We start from the raw sequence: 14,160 nt of genomic DNA, 5'->3' as shown, positions 1-14,160 counted from the left end.
TGGGATTCCCAGCACATGAGTCGGAATATGGTGTCACTGTGATGGTGAAGTTCTGGCCACAGTGCATGTTGGGTATCTGACAGCTGGTACTGTTGGTGTTGCAGTCATGTACTTGTCCATCCTGGCCCACCGCTGTCACATTGTAAGCTGTGGCACTGGGGCTTCCTACCCAGGTCAGTGAGGTCACATGGGTTGAGTTGGGACACACCAGACTGGCAGTAACATTATATGGAGCACATGGGGCTGGGAAGAGAAAGAAAAAGAGTGAGAAAGTTAATCAGAATCATTATTTTTGTCACATCACAGGTTTACAAGAAGTGTGTGCGTGCATGCATGCGAACGTGTGTGTGTGTGTGTGTGTGTGTGTGTGTGTGTGTGTGTGTGTGTGTGTGTGTGTGTGTGCGAGCGAGCATGCGTGTAATGTTCTCCATCTCATACCTGAGATGAATGTCAATGCCGGACTATGGTCACTGGAGCAGTTGCCATTGATAGCCTTAACGCGTACAGTGTAGGTGGTGCCACACATGCTTGTAAGAGTACAATGGAGTTCAGAGGACAGGCAGGTGGCATTGTCTTGACTACTTGAGGCAGAAACATAGTACTGTACTGTTCCTTTGTGGCCAGACCAGGACACAACAGCACTGTTGCTGATACATTCAGGAGCTACAGAGATGTTGGTAGCAACACATGGCACTACAAAGAGAAGACAATTCCAAAGTTAAGCATGATTAAAGCCATAATGTGATGAGCTAAGAAGAAAAAATCTAACTGGGCTTCAAGATATAATGAAGCAAAATGTAAATAACCATGATTTGAATCTAAAATGTAATGAAGAGAAATGGAACAACGTATTTCTTGGTTCCTCCCTTTACTCAATTGTGCATTCCATATCCCGATTTTAAGTCATTCAATTGAATTAAGTTGAGTCCCACAGAGAAAATTACCTAACGCTTCAAAATCTGAATTACGGTGCCTTTGGTGAACATCTTCTCACCTGTTTTCAGATACACAGCTGAACTTGGTTGACTGTGACAACCTCTGTCCACAGCTACAACAGTGACAGAGTAGTTTTCACCACAGTCTAGATCAGTGAAAGAGCAGGAGTTTGCATTGCCTGAGTCACAGGTGTAGATGTCTCCATCATGTGTTGTTGCTGTTGCTATGTACATGTCTGCTCCTCTGTCAGGGGACCAGGACACGTTGCTAACTCCGCATAATGTAGAAACAGAAATAATACTAGGCGGGCAGGGACCTAGAGACATAAGAGGTAAGAAATGGAGAAAAATGTAAGTTTATTCTCTTTCATGTTGTGGAGAATATTTTAATTGGTCTAATAGTACATCGTTTTTAGATTTTAGGTCTTGTTCCCGCTCTGTACCTGCCATCAACCGATAAGGAATGCTGGGATTCCCAGCACATGAGTCAGAATATGGTGTCACTGTGATGGTGAAGTTCTGGCCACAGTGCATGTTGGGTATCTGACAGCTGGTACTGTTGGTGTTGCAGTCATGTACTTGTCCATCCTGGCCCACCGCTGTCACATTGTAAGCTGTGGCACTGGGGCTTCCTACCCACGTCAGTGAGGTCACATGGGTTGAGTTGGGACACACCAGACTGGCAGTAACATTATATGGAGCACATGGGGCTGGGAAGAGAAAGAAAAAGAGTGAGAAAGTTAATCAGAATCATTATTTTTGTTACATCACAGGTTTACAAGAAGTGTGTGTGTGTGTGTGTGTGTGTGTGTGTGTGTGTGTGTGTGTGTGTGTGTGTGTGTGTGTGTGTGTGCGTGTGTGTGTGTGTGTGTGCGTGTGCGAGCATGCGTGTAATGTTCTCCATCTCATACCTGAGCTGAATGTCAATGCCGGACTATGGTCACTGGAGCAGTTGCCATTGATAGCCTTAACGCGTACAGTGTAGGTGGTGCCACACATGCTTGTAAGAGTACAATGGAGTTCAGAGGACAGGCAGGTGGCATTGTCTTGACTACTTGAGGCAGAAACATAGTACTGTACTGTTCCTTTGTGGCCAGACCAGGACACAACAGCACTGTTGCTGACACATTCAGGAGCTACAGAGATGTTGGTAGCAACACATGGCACTACAAAGAGAAGACAATTCCAAAGTTAAGCATGATTAAAGCCATAATGTGATGAGCTAAGAAGAAAAAATCTAACTGGGCTTCAAGATATAATGAAGCAAAATGTAAATAACCATTATTTGAATCTAAAAATGTATAAAGAGAAATGGAACAAGGTATTTCTTGGTTCCTCCCTTTACTCAATTGTGCATTCCATATCCCGATTTTAAGTCATTCAATTGAATTAAGTTGAGTCCCACAGAGAAAATGACCTAACGCTTCAAAATCAGAATTACGGTGCCTTTGGTGAACATCTTCTCACCTGTTTTCAGATACACAGCTGAACTTGGTTGACTGTGACAACCTCTGTCCACAGCTACAACAGTGACAGAGTAGTTTTCACCACAGTCTAGATCAGTGAAAGAGCAGGAGTTTGCATTGCCTGAGTCACAGGTGTAGATGTCTCCATCATGTGTTGTTGCTGTTGCTATGTACATGTCTGCTCCTCTGTCAGGGGACCAGGACACGTTGCTAACTCCGCATAATGTAGAAACAGAAATATTACTAGGCGGGCAGGGACCTGGAGACATAAGAGGTAAGAAATGGAGAAAAATAAAAGTTTATTCTCTTTCATGTTGTGGAGAATATTTTAATTGGTCTAATAGTACATCGTTTTTAGATTTTAGGTCTTGTTCCCGCTCTGTACCTGCCATCAACCGATAAGGAATGCTGGGATTCCCAGCACATGAGTCGGAATATGGTGTCACTGTGATGGTGAAGTTCTGGCCACAGTGCATGTTGGGTATCTGACAGCTGGTACTGTTGGTGTTGCAGTCATGTACTTGTCCATCCTGGCCCACCGCTGTCACATTGTAAGCTGTGGCACTGGGGCTTCCTACCCAGGTCAGTGAGGTCACATGGGTTGAGTTGGGACACACCAGACTGGCAGTAACATTATATGGAGCACATGGGGCTGGGAAGAGAAAGAAAAATAGTGAGAAAGTTAATCAGAATCATTATTTTTGTCACATCACAGGTTTACAAGAAGTGTGTGCATGCATGCGCACGTGTGTGTGTGACTGTGTGTGTGTGTGTGTGTGTGTGTGTGTGTGTGTGTGTGTGTGTGTGTGTGTGTGTGTGTGTGTGTGTGTGTGTGCGAGCGAGCATGCGTGTAATGTTCTCCATCTCATACCTGAGATGAATGTCAATGCCGGACTATGGTCACTGGAGCAGTTGCCATTGATAGCCTTAACGCGTACAGTGTAGGTGGTGCCACACATGCTTGTAAGAGTACAATGGAGTTCAGAGGACAGGCAGGTGGCATTGTCTTGACTACTTGAGGCAGAAACATAGTACTGTACTGTTCCTTTGTGGCCAGACCAGGACACAACAGCACTGTTGCTGATACATTCAGGAGCTACAGAGATGTTGGTAGCAACACATGGCACTACAAAGAGAAGACAATTCCAAAGTTAAGCATGATTAAAGCCATAATGTGATGAGCTAAGAAGAAAAAATCTAACTGGGCTTCAAGATATAATGAAGCAAAATGTAAATAACCATTATTTGAATCTAAAAATGTATAAAGAGAAATGGAACAAGGTATTTCTTGGTTCCTCCCTTTACTCAATTGTGCATTCCATATCCCGATTTTAAGTCATTCAATTGAATTAAGTTGAGTCCCACAGAGAAAATGACCTAACGCTTCAAAATCAGAATTACGGTGCCTTTGGTGAACATCTTCTCACCTGTTTTCAGATACACAGCTGAACTTGGTTGACTGTGACATCCTCTGTCCACAGCTACAACAGTGACAGAGTAGTTTTCACCACAGTCTAGATCAGTGAAAGAGCAGGAGTTTGCATTGCCTGAGTCACAGGTGTAGATGTCTCCACCATGTGTTGTTGCTGTTGCTATGTACATGTCTGCTCCTCTGTCAGGGGACCAGGACACGTTGCTAACTCCGCATAATGTAGAAACAGAAATATTACTAGGCGGGCAGGGACCTGGAGACATAAGAGGTAAGAAATGGAGAAAATTTTAAGTTTATTCTCTTTCATGTTGTGGAGAATATTTTAATTGGTCTAATAGTACATAGTTTTTAGATTTTAGGTCTTGTTCCCGCTCTGTACCTGCCATCAACCGATAAGGAATGCTGGGATTCCCAGCACATGAGTCGGAATATGGTGTCACTGTGATGGTGAAGTTCTGGCCACAGTGCATGTTGGGTATCTGACAGCTGGTACTGTTGGTGTTGCAGTCATGTACTTGTCCATCCTGGCCCACCGCTGTCACATTGTAAGCTGTGGCACTGGGGCTTCCTACCCAGGTCAGTGAGGTCACATGGGTTGAGTTGGGACACACCAGACTGGCAGTAACATTATATGGAGCACATGGGGCTGGGAAGAGAAAGAAAAAGAGTGAGAAAGTTAATCAGAATCATTATTTTTGTCACATCACAGGTTTACAAGAAGTGTGTGCATGCATGCGCACGTGTGTGTGTGTGTGTGTGTGTGTGTGTGTGTGTGTGTGTGTGTGTGTGTGTGCGAGCGAGCGAGCATGCGTGTAATGTTCTCCATCTCATACCTGAGATGAATGTCAATGCCGGACTATGGTCACTGGAGCAGTTGCCATTAATAGCCTTAACGCGTACAGTGTAGGTGGTGCCACACATGCTTGTAAGAGTACAATGGAGTTCAGAGGACAGGCAGGTGGCATTGTCTTGACTACTTGAGGCAGAAACATAGTACTGTACTGTTCCTTTGTGGCCAGACCAGGACACAACAGCACTGTTGCTGATACATTCAGGAGCTACAGAGATGTTGGTAGCAACACATGGCACTACAAAGAGAAGACAATTCCAAAGTTAAGCATGATTAAAGCCATAATGTGATGAGCTAAGAAGAAAAAATCTAACTGGGCTTCAAGATATAATGAAGCAAAATGTAAATAACCATTATTTGAATCTAAAAATGTATAAAGAGAAATGGAACAACGTATTTCTTGGTTCCTCCCTTTACTCAATTGTGCATTCCATATCCCGATTTTAAGTCATTCAATTGAATTAAGTTGAGTCCCACAGAGAAAATGACCTAACGCTTCAAAATCAGAATTACGGTGCCTTTGGTGAACATCTTCTCACCTGTTTTCAGATACACAGCTGAACTTGGTTGACTGTGACAACCTCTGTCCACAGCTACAACAGTGACAGAGTAGTTTTCACCACAGTCTAGATCAGTGAAAGAGCAGGAGTTTGCATTGCCTGAGTCACAGGTGTAGATGTCTCCATCATGTGTTGTTGCTGTTGCTATGTACATGTCTGCTCCTCTGTCAGGGGACCAGGACACGTTGCTAACTCCGCATAATGTAGAAACAGAAATATTACTAGGCGGGCAGGGACCTAGAGACATAAGAGGTAAGAAATGGAGAAAAATGTAAGTTTATTCTCTTTCATGTTGTGGAGAATATTTTAATTGGTCTAATAGTACATCGTTTTTAGATTTTAGGTCTTGTTCCCGCTCTGTACCTGCCATCAACCGATAAGGAATGCTGGGATTCCCAGCACATGAGTCAGAATATGGTGTCACTGTGATGGTGAAGTTCTGGCCACAGTGCATGTTGGGTATCTGACAGCTGGTACTGTTGGTGTTGCAGTCATGTACTTGTCCATCCTGGCCCACCGCTGTCACATTGTAAGCTGTGGCACTGGGGCTTCCTACCCAGGTCAGTGAGGTCACATGGGTTGAGTTGGGACACACCAGACTGGCAGTAACATTATATGGAGCACATGGGGCTGGGAAGAGAAAGAAAAAGAGTGAGAAAGTTAATCAGAATCATTATTTTTGTTACATCACAGGTTTACAAGAAGTGTGTGTGTGTGTGTGTGTGTGTGTGTGTGTGTGTGTGTGTGTGTGTGTGTGTGTGCGTGTGTGTGTGTGTGTGTGTGCGTGTGCGAGCATGCGTGTAATGTTCTCCATCTCATACCTGAGCTGAATGTCAATGCCGGACTATGGTCACTGGAGCAGTTGCCATTGATAGCCTTAACGCGTACAGTGTAGGTGGTGCCACACATGCTTGTAAGAGTACAATGGAGTTCAGAGGACAGGCAGGTGGCATTGTCTTGACTACTTGAGGCAGAAACATAGTACTGTACTGTTCCTTTGTGGCCAGACCAGGACACAACAGCACTGTTGCTGATACATTCAGGAGCTACAGAGATGTTGGTAGCAACACATGGCACTACAAAGAGAAGACAATTCCAAAGTTAAGCATGATTAAAGCCATAATGTGATGAGCTAAGAAGAAAAAATCTAACTGGGCTTCAAGATATAATGAAGCAAAATGTAAATAACCATTATTTGAATCTAAAAATGTATAAAGAGAAATGGAACAAGGTATTTCTTGGTTCCTCCCTTTACTCAATTGTGCATTCCATATCCCGATTTTAAGTCATTCAATTGAATTAAGTTGAGTCCCACAGAGAAAATGACCTAACGCTTCAAAATCAGAATTACGGTGCCTTTGGTGAACATCTTCTCACCTGTTTTCAGATACACAGCTGAACTTGGTTGACTGTGACATCCTCTGTCCACAGCTACAACAGTGACAGAGTAGTTTTCACCACAGTCTAGATCAGTGAAAGAGCAGGAGTTTGCATTGCCTGAGTCACAGGTGTAGATGTCTCCACCATGTGTTGTTGCTGTTGCTATGTACATGTCTGCTCCTCTGTCAGGGGACCAGGACACGTTGCTAACTCCGCATAATGTAGAAACAGAAATATTACTAGGCGGGCAGGGACCTGGAGACATAAGAGGTAAGAAATGGAGAAAATTTTAAGTTTATTCTCTTTCATGTTGTGGAGAATATTTTAATTGGTCTAATAGTACATAGTTTTTAGATTTTAGGTCTTGTTCCCGCTCTGTACCTGCCATCAACCGATAAGGAATGCTGGGATTCCCAGCACATGAGTCGGAATATGGTGTCACTGTGATGGTGAAGTTCTGGCCACAGTGCATGTTGGGTATCTGACAGCTGGTACTGTTGGTGTTGCAGTCATGTACTTGTCCATCCTGGCCCACCGCTGTCACATTGTAAGCTGTGGCACTGGGGCTTCCTACCCAGGTCAGTGAGGTCACATGGGTTGAGTTGGGACACACCAGACTGGCAGTAACATTATATGGAGCACATGGGGCTGGGAAGAGAAAGAAAAAGAGTGAGAAAGTTAATCAGAATCATTATTTTTGTCACATCACAGGTTTACAAGAAGTGTGTGCATGCATGCGCACGTGTGTGTGTGTGTGTGTGTGTGTGTGTGTGTGTGTGTGTGTGCGAGCGAGCGAGCATGCGTGTAATGTTCTCCATCTCATACCTGAGATGAATGTCAATGCCGGACTATGGTCACTGGAGCAGTTGCCATTAATAGCCTTAACGCGTACAGTGTAGGTGGTGCCACACATGCTTGTAAGAGTACAATGGAGTTCAGAGGACAGGCAGGTGGCATTGTCTTGACTACTTGAGGCAGAAACATAGTACTGTACTGTTCCTTTGTGGCCAGACCAGGACACAACAGCACTGTTGCTGATACATTCAGGAGCTACAGAGATGTTGGTAGCAACACATGGCACTACAAAGAGAAGACAATTCCAAAGTTAAGCATGATTAAAGCCATAATGTGATGAGCTAAGAAGAAAAAATCTAACTGGGCTTCAAGATATAATGAAGCAAAATGTAAATAACCATTATTTGAATCTAAAAATGTATAAAGAGAAATGGAACAACGTATTTCTTGGTTCCTCCCTTTACTCAATTGTGCATTCCATATCCCGATTTTAAGTCATTCAATTGAATTAAGTTGAGTCCCACAGAGAAAATGACCTAACGCTTCAAAATCAGAATTACGGTGCCTTTGGTGAACATCTTCTCACCTGTTTTCAGATACACAGCTGAACTTGGTTGACTGTGACAACCTCTGTCCACAGCTACAACAGTGACAGAGTAGTTTTCACCACAGTCTAGATCAGTGAAAGAGCAGGAGTTTGCATTGCCTGAGTCACAGGTGTAGATGTCTCCATCATGTGTTGTTGCTGTTGCTATGTACATGTCTGCTCCTCTGTCAGGGGACCAGGACACGTTGCTAACTCCGCATAATGTAGAAACAGAAATATTACTAGGCGGGCAGGGACCTAGAGACATAAGAGGTAAGAAATGGAGAAAAATGTAAGTTTATTCTCTTTCATGTTGTGGAGAATATTTTAATTGGTCTAATAGTACATCGTTTTTAGATTTTAGGTCTTGTTCCCGCTCTGTACCTGCCATCAACCGATAAGGAATGCTGGGATTCCCAGCACATGAGTCAGAATATGGTGTCACTGTGATGGTGAAGTTCTGGCCACAGTGCATGTTGGGTATCTGACAGCTGGTACTGTTGGTGTTGCAGTCATGTACTTGTCCATCCTGGCCCACCGCTGTCACATTGTAAGCTGTGGCACTGGGGCTTCCTACCCAGGTCAGTGAGGTCACATGGGTTGAGTTGGGACACACCAGACTGGCAGTAACATTATATGGAGCACATGGGGCTGGGAAGAGAAAGAAAAAGAGTGAGAAAGTTAATCAGAATCATTATTTTTGTTACATCACAGGTTTACAAGAAGTGTGTGTGTGTGTGTGTGTGTGTGTGTGTGTGTGTGTGTGTGTGTGTGCGTGTGTGTGTGTGTGTGTGTGCGTGTGCGAGCATGCGTGTAATGTTCTCCATCTCATACCTGAGCTGAATGTCAATGCCGGACTATGGTCACTGGAGCAGTTGCCATTGATAGCCTTAACGCGTACAGTGTAGGTGGTGCCACACATGCTTGTAAGAGTACAATGGAGTTCAGAGGACAGGCAGGTGGCATTGTCTTGACTACTTGAGGCAGAAACATAGTACTGTACTGTTCCTTTGTGGCCAGACCAGGACACAACAGCACTGTTGCTGACACATTCAGGAGCTACAGAGATGTTGGTAGCAACACATGGCACTACAAAGAGAAGACAATTCCAAAGTTAAGCATGATTAAAGCCATAATGTGATGAGCTAAGAAGAAAAAATCTAACTGGGCTTCAAGATATAATGAAGCAAAATGTAAATAACCATTATTTGAATCTAAAAATGTATAAAGAGAAATGGAACAAGGTATTTCTTGGTTCCTCCCTTTACTCAATTGTGCATTCCATATCCCGATTTTAAGTCATTCAATTGAATTAAGTTGAGTCCCACAGAGAAAATGACCTAACGCTTCAAAATCAGAATTACGGTGCCTTTGGTGAACATCTTCTCACCTGTTTTCAGATACACAGCTGAACTTGGTTGACTGTGACAACCTCTGTCCACAGCTACAACAGTGACAGAGTAGTTTTCACCACAGTCTAGATCAGTGAAAGAGCAGGAGTTTGCATTGCCTGAGTCACAGGTGTAGATGTCTCCACCATGTGTTGTTGCTGTTGCTATGTACATGTCTGCTCCTCTGTCAGGGGACCAGGACACGTTGCTAACTCCGCATAATGTAGAAACAGAAATATTACTAGGCGGGCAGGGACCTGGAGACATAAGAGGTAAGAAATGGAGAAAATTTTACGTTTATTCTCTTTCATGTTGTGGAGAATATTTTAATTGGTCTAATAGTACATCGTTTTTAGATTTTAGGTCTTGTTCCCGCTCTGTACCTGCCATCAACCGATAAGGAATGCTGGGATTCCCAGCACATGAGTCGGAATATGGTGTCACTGTGATGGTGAAGTTCTGGCCACAGTGCATGTTGGGTATCTGACAGCTGGTACTGTTGGTGTTGCAGTCATGTACTTGTCCATCCTGGCCCACCGCTGTCACATTGTAAGCTGTGGCACTGGGGCTTCCTACCCAGGTCAGTGAGGTCACATGGGTTGAGTTGGGACACACCAGACTGGCAGTAACATTATATGGAGCACATGGGGCTGGGAAGAGAAAGAAAAAGAGTGAGAAAGTTAATCAGAATCATTATTTTTGTCACATCACAGGTTTACAAGAAGTGTGTGCATGCATGCGCACGTGTGTGTGTGACTGTGTGTGTGTGTGTGTGTGTGTGTGTGTGTGTGTGTGTGTGTGCGAGCGAGCATGCGTGTAATGTTCTCCATCTCATACCTGAGATGAATGTCAATGCCGGACTATGGTCACTGGAGCAGTTGCCATTGATAGCCTTAACGCGTACAGTGTAGGTGGTGCCACACATGCTTGTAAGAGTACAATGGAGTTCAGAGGACAGGCAGGTGGCATTGTCTTGACTACTTGAGGCAGAAACATAGTACTGTACTGTTCCTTTGTGGCCAGACCAGGACACAACAGCACTGTTGCTGATACATTCAGGAGCTACAGAGATGTTGGTAGCAACACATGGCACTACAAAGAGAAGACAATTCCAAAGTTAAGCATGATTAAAGCCATAATGTGATGAGCTAAGAAGAAAAAATCTAACTGGGCTTCAAGATATAATGAAGCAAAATGTAAATAACCATTATTTGAATCTAAAAATGTATAAAGAGAAATGGAACAAGGTATTTCTTGGTTCCTCCCTTTACTCAATTGTGCATTCCATATCCCGATTTTAAGTCATTCAATTGAATTAAGTTGAGTCCCACAGAGAAAATGACCTAACGCTTCAAAATCAGAATTACGGTGCCTTTGGTGAACATCTTCTCACCTGTTTTCAGATACACAGCTGAACTTGGTTGACTGTGACATCCTCTGTCCACAGCTACAACAGTGACAGAGTAGTTTTCACCACAGTCTAGATCAGTGAAAGAGCAGGAGTTTGCATTGCCTGAGTCACAGGTGTAGATGTCTCCACCATGTGTTGTTGCTGTTGCTATGTACATGTCTGCTCCTCTGTCAGGGGACCAGGACACGTTGCTAACTCCGCATAATGTAGAAACAGAAATATTACTAGGCGGGCAGGGACCTGGAGACATAAGAGGTAAGAAATGGAGAAAATTTTAAGTTTATTCTCTTTCATGTTGTGGAGAATATTTTAATTGGTCTAATAGTACATCGTTTTTAGATTTTAGGTCTTGTTCCCGCTCTGTACCTGCCATCAACCGATAAGGAATGCTGGGATTCCCAGCACATGAGTCGGAATATGGTGTCACTGTGATGGTGAAGTTCTGGCCACAGTGCATGTTGGGTATCTGACAGCTGGTACTGTTGGTGTTGCAGTCATGTACTTGTCCATCCTGGCCCACCGCTGTCACATTGTAAGCTGTGGCACTGGGGCTTCCTACCCAGGTCAGTGAGGTCACATGGGTTGAGTTGGGACACACCAGACTGGCAGTAACATTATATGGAGCACATGGGGCTGGGAAGAGAAAGAAAAAGAGTGAGAAAGTTAATCAGAATCATTATTTTTGTCACATCACAGGTTTACAAGAAGTGTGTGCATGCATGCGCACGTGTGTGTGTGTGTGTGTGTGTGTGTGTGTGTGTGTGTGTGTGTGTGTGTGTGTGTGTGTGTGTGTGTGTGTGCGAGCGAGCGAGCATGCGTGTAATGTTCTCCATCTCATACCTGAGATGAATGTCAATGCCGGACTATGGTCACTGGAGCAGTTGCCATTAATAGCCTTAACGCGTACAGTGTAGGTGGTGCCACACATGCTTGTAAGAGTACAATGGAGTTCAGAGGACAGGCAGGTGGCATTGTCTTGACTACTTGAGGCAGAAACATAGTACTGTACTGTTCCTTTGTGGCCAGACCAGGACACAACAGCACTGTTGCTGATACATTCAGGAGCTACAGAGATGTTGGTAGCAACACATGGCACTACAAAGAGAAGACAATTCCAAAGTTAAGCATGATTAAAGCCATAATGTGATGAGCTAAGAAGAAAAAATCTAACTGGGCTTCAAGATATAATGAAGCAAAATGTAAATAACCATTATTTGAATCTAAAAATGTATAAAGAGAAATGGAACAACGTATTTCTTGGTTCCTCCCTTTACTCAATTGTGCATTCCATATCCCGATTTTAAGTCATTCAATTGAATTAAGTTGAGTCCCACAGAGAAAATGACCTAACGCTTCAAAATCAGAATTACGGTGCCTTTGGTGAACATCTTCTCACCTGTTTTCAGATACACAGCTGAACTTGGTTGACTGTGACAACCTCTGTCCACAGCTACAACAGTGACAGAGTAGTTTTCACCACAGTCTAGATCAGTGAAAGAGCAGGAGTTTGCATTGCCTGAGTCACAGGTGTAGATGTCTCCATCATGTGTTGTTGCTGTTGCTATGTACATGTCTGCTCCTCTGTCAGGGGACCAGGACACGTTGCTAACTCCGCATAATGTAGAAACAGAAATATTACTAGGCGGGCAGGGACCTGGAGACATAAGAGGTAAGAAATGGAGAAAAATAAAAGTTTATTCTCTTTCATGTTGTGGAGAATATTTTAATTGGTCTAATAGTACATCGTTTTTAGATTTTAGGTCTTGTTCCCGCTCTGTACCTGCCATCAACCGATAAGGAATGCTGGGATTCCCAGCACATGAGTCGGAATATGGTGTCACTGTGATGGTGAAGTTCTGGCCACAGTGCATGTTGGGTATCTGACAGCTGGTACTGTTGGTGTTGCAGTCATGTACTTGTCCATCCTGGCCCACCGCTGTCACATTGTAAGCTGTGGCACTGGGGCTTCCTACCCAGGTCAGTGAGGTCACATGGGTTGAGTTGGGACACACCAGACTGGCAGTAACATTATATGGAGCACATGGGGCTGGGAAGAGAAAGAAAAAGAGTGAGAAAGTTAATCAGAATCATTATTTTTGTCACATCACAGGTTTACAAGAAGTGTGTGCATGCATGCGCACGTGTGTGTGTGTGTGTGTGTGTGTGTGTGTGTGTGTGTGTGTGTGTGTGTGTGTGTGTGTGTGTGTGTGTGTGTGTGCGAGCAAGCATGCGTGTAATGTTCTCCATCTCATACCTGAGATGAATGTCAATGCCGGACTATGGTCACTGGAGCAGTTGCCATTGATAGCCTTAACGCGTACAGTGTAGGTGGTGCCACACATGCTTGTAAGAGTACAATGGAGTTCAGAGGACAGGCAGGTGGCATTGTCTTGACTACTTGAGGCAGAAACATAGTACTGTACTGTTCCTTTGTGGCCAGACCAGGACACAACAGCACTGTTGCTGATACATTCAGGAGCTACAGAGATGTTGGTAGCAACACATGGCACTACAAAGAGAAGACAATTCCAAAGTTAAGCATGATTAAAGCCATAATGTGATGAGCTAAGAAGAAAAAATCTAACTGGGCTTCAAGATATAATGAAGCAAAATGTAAATAACCATTATTTGAATCTAAAAATGTATAAAGAGAAATGGAACAAGGTATTTCTTGGTTCCTTCCTTTACTCAATTGTGCATTCCATATCCCGATTTTAAGTCATTCAATTGAATTAAGTTGAGTCCCACAGAGAAAATGACCTAACGCTTCAAAATCAGAATTACGGTGCCTTTGGTGAACATCTTCTCACCTGTTTTCAGATACACAGCTGAACTTGGTTGACTGTGACAACCTCTGTCCACAGCTACAACAGTGACAGAGTAGTTTTCACCACAGTCTAGATCAGTGAAAGAGCAGGAGTTTGCATTGCCTGAGTCACAGGTGTAGATGTCTCCACCATGTGTTGTTGCTGTTGCTATGTACATGTCTGCTCCTCTGTCAGGGGACCAGGACACGTTGCTAACTCCGCATAATGTAGAAACAGAAATATTACTAGGCGGGCAGGGACCTGGAGACATAAGAGGTAAGAAATGGAGAAAATTTTACGTTTATTCTCTTTCATGTTGTGGAGAATATTTTAATTGGTCTAATAGTACATCGTTTTTAGATTTTAGGTCTTGTTCCCGCTCTGTACCTGCCATCAACCGATAAGGAATGCTGGGATTCCCAGCACATGAGTCGGAATATGGTGTCACTGTGATGGTGAAGTTCTGGCCACAGTGCATGTTGGGTATCTGACAGCTGGTACTGTTGGTGTTGCAGTCATGTACTTGTCCATCCTGGCCCACCGCTGT

The sequence above is a fragment of the Protomyctophum bolini genome (genome assembly GCF_963924005.1).
Source record: "Protomyctophum bolini genome assembly, chromosome: 6".
NCBI classification, from domain to species: domain Eukaryota; kingdom Metazoa; phylum Chordata; class Actinopteri; order Myctophiformes; family Myctophidae; genus Protomyctophum; species Protomyctophum bolini.
The sequence above is the reverse complement of the archived record's forward strand: the minus strand, read 5'-3'. Positions refer to the sequence as shown.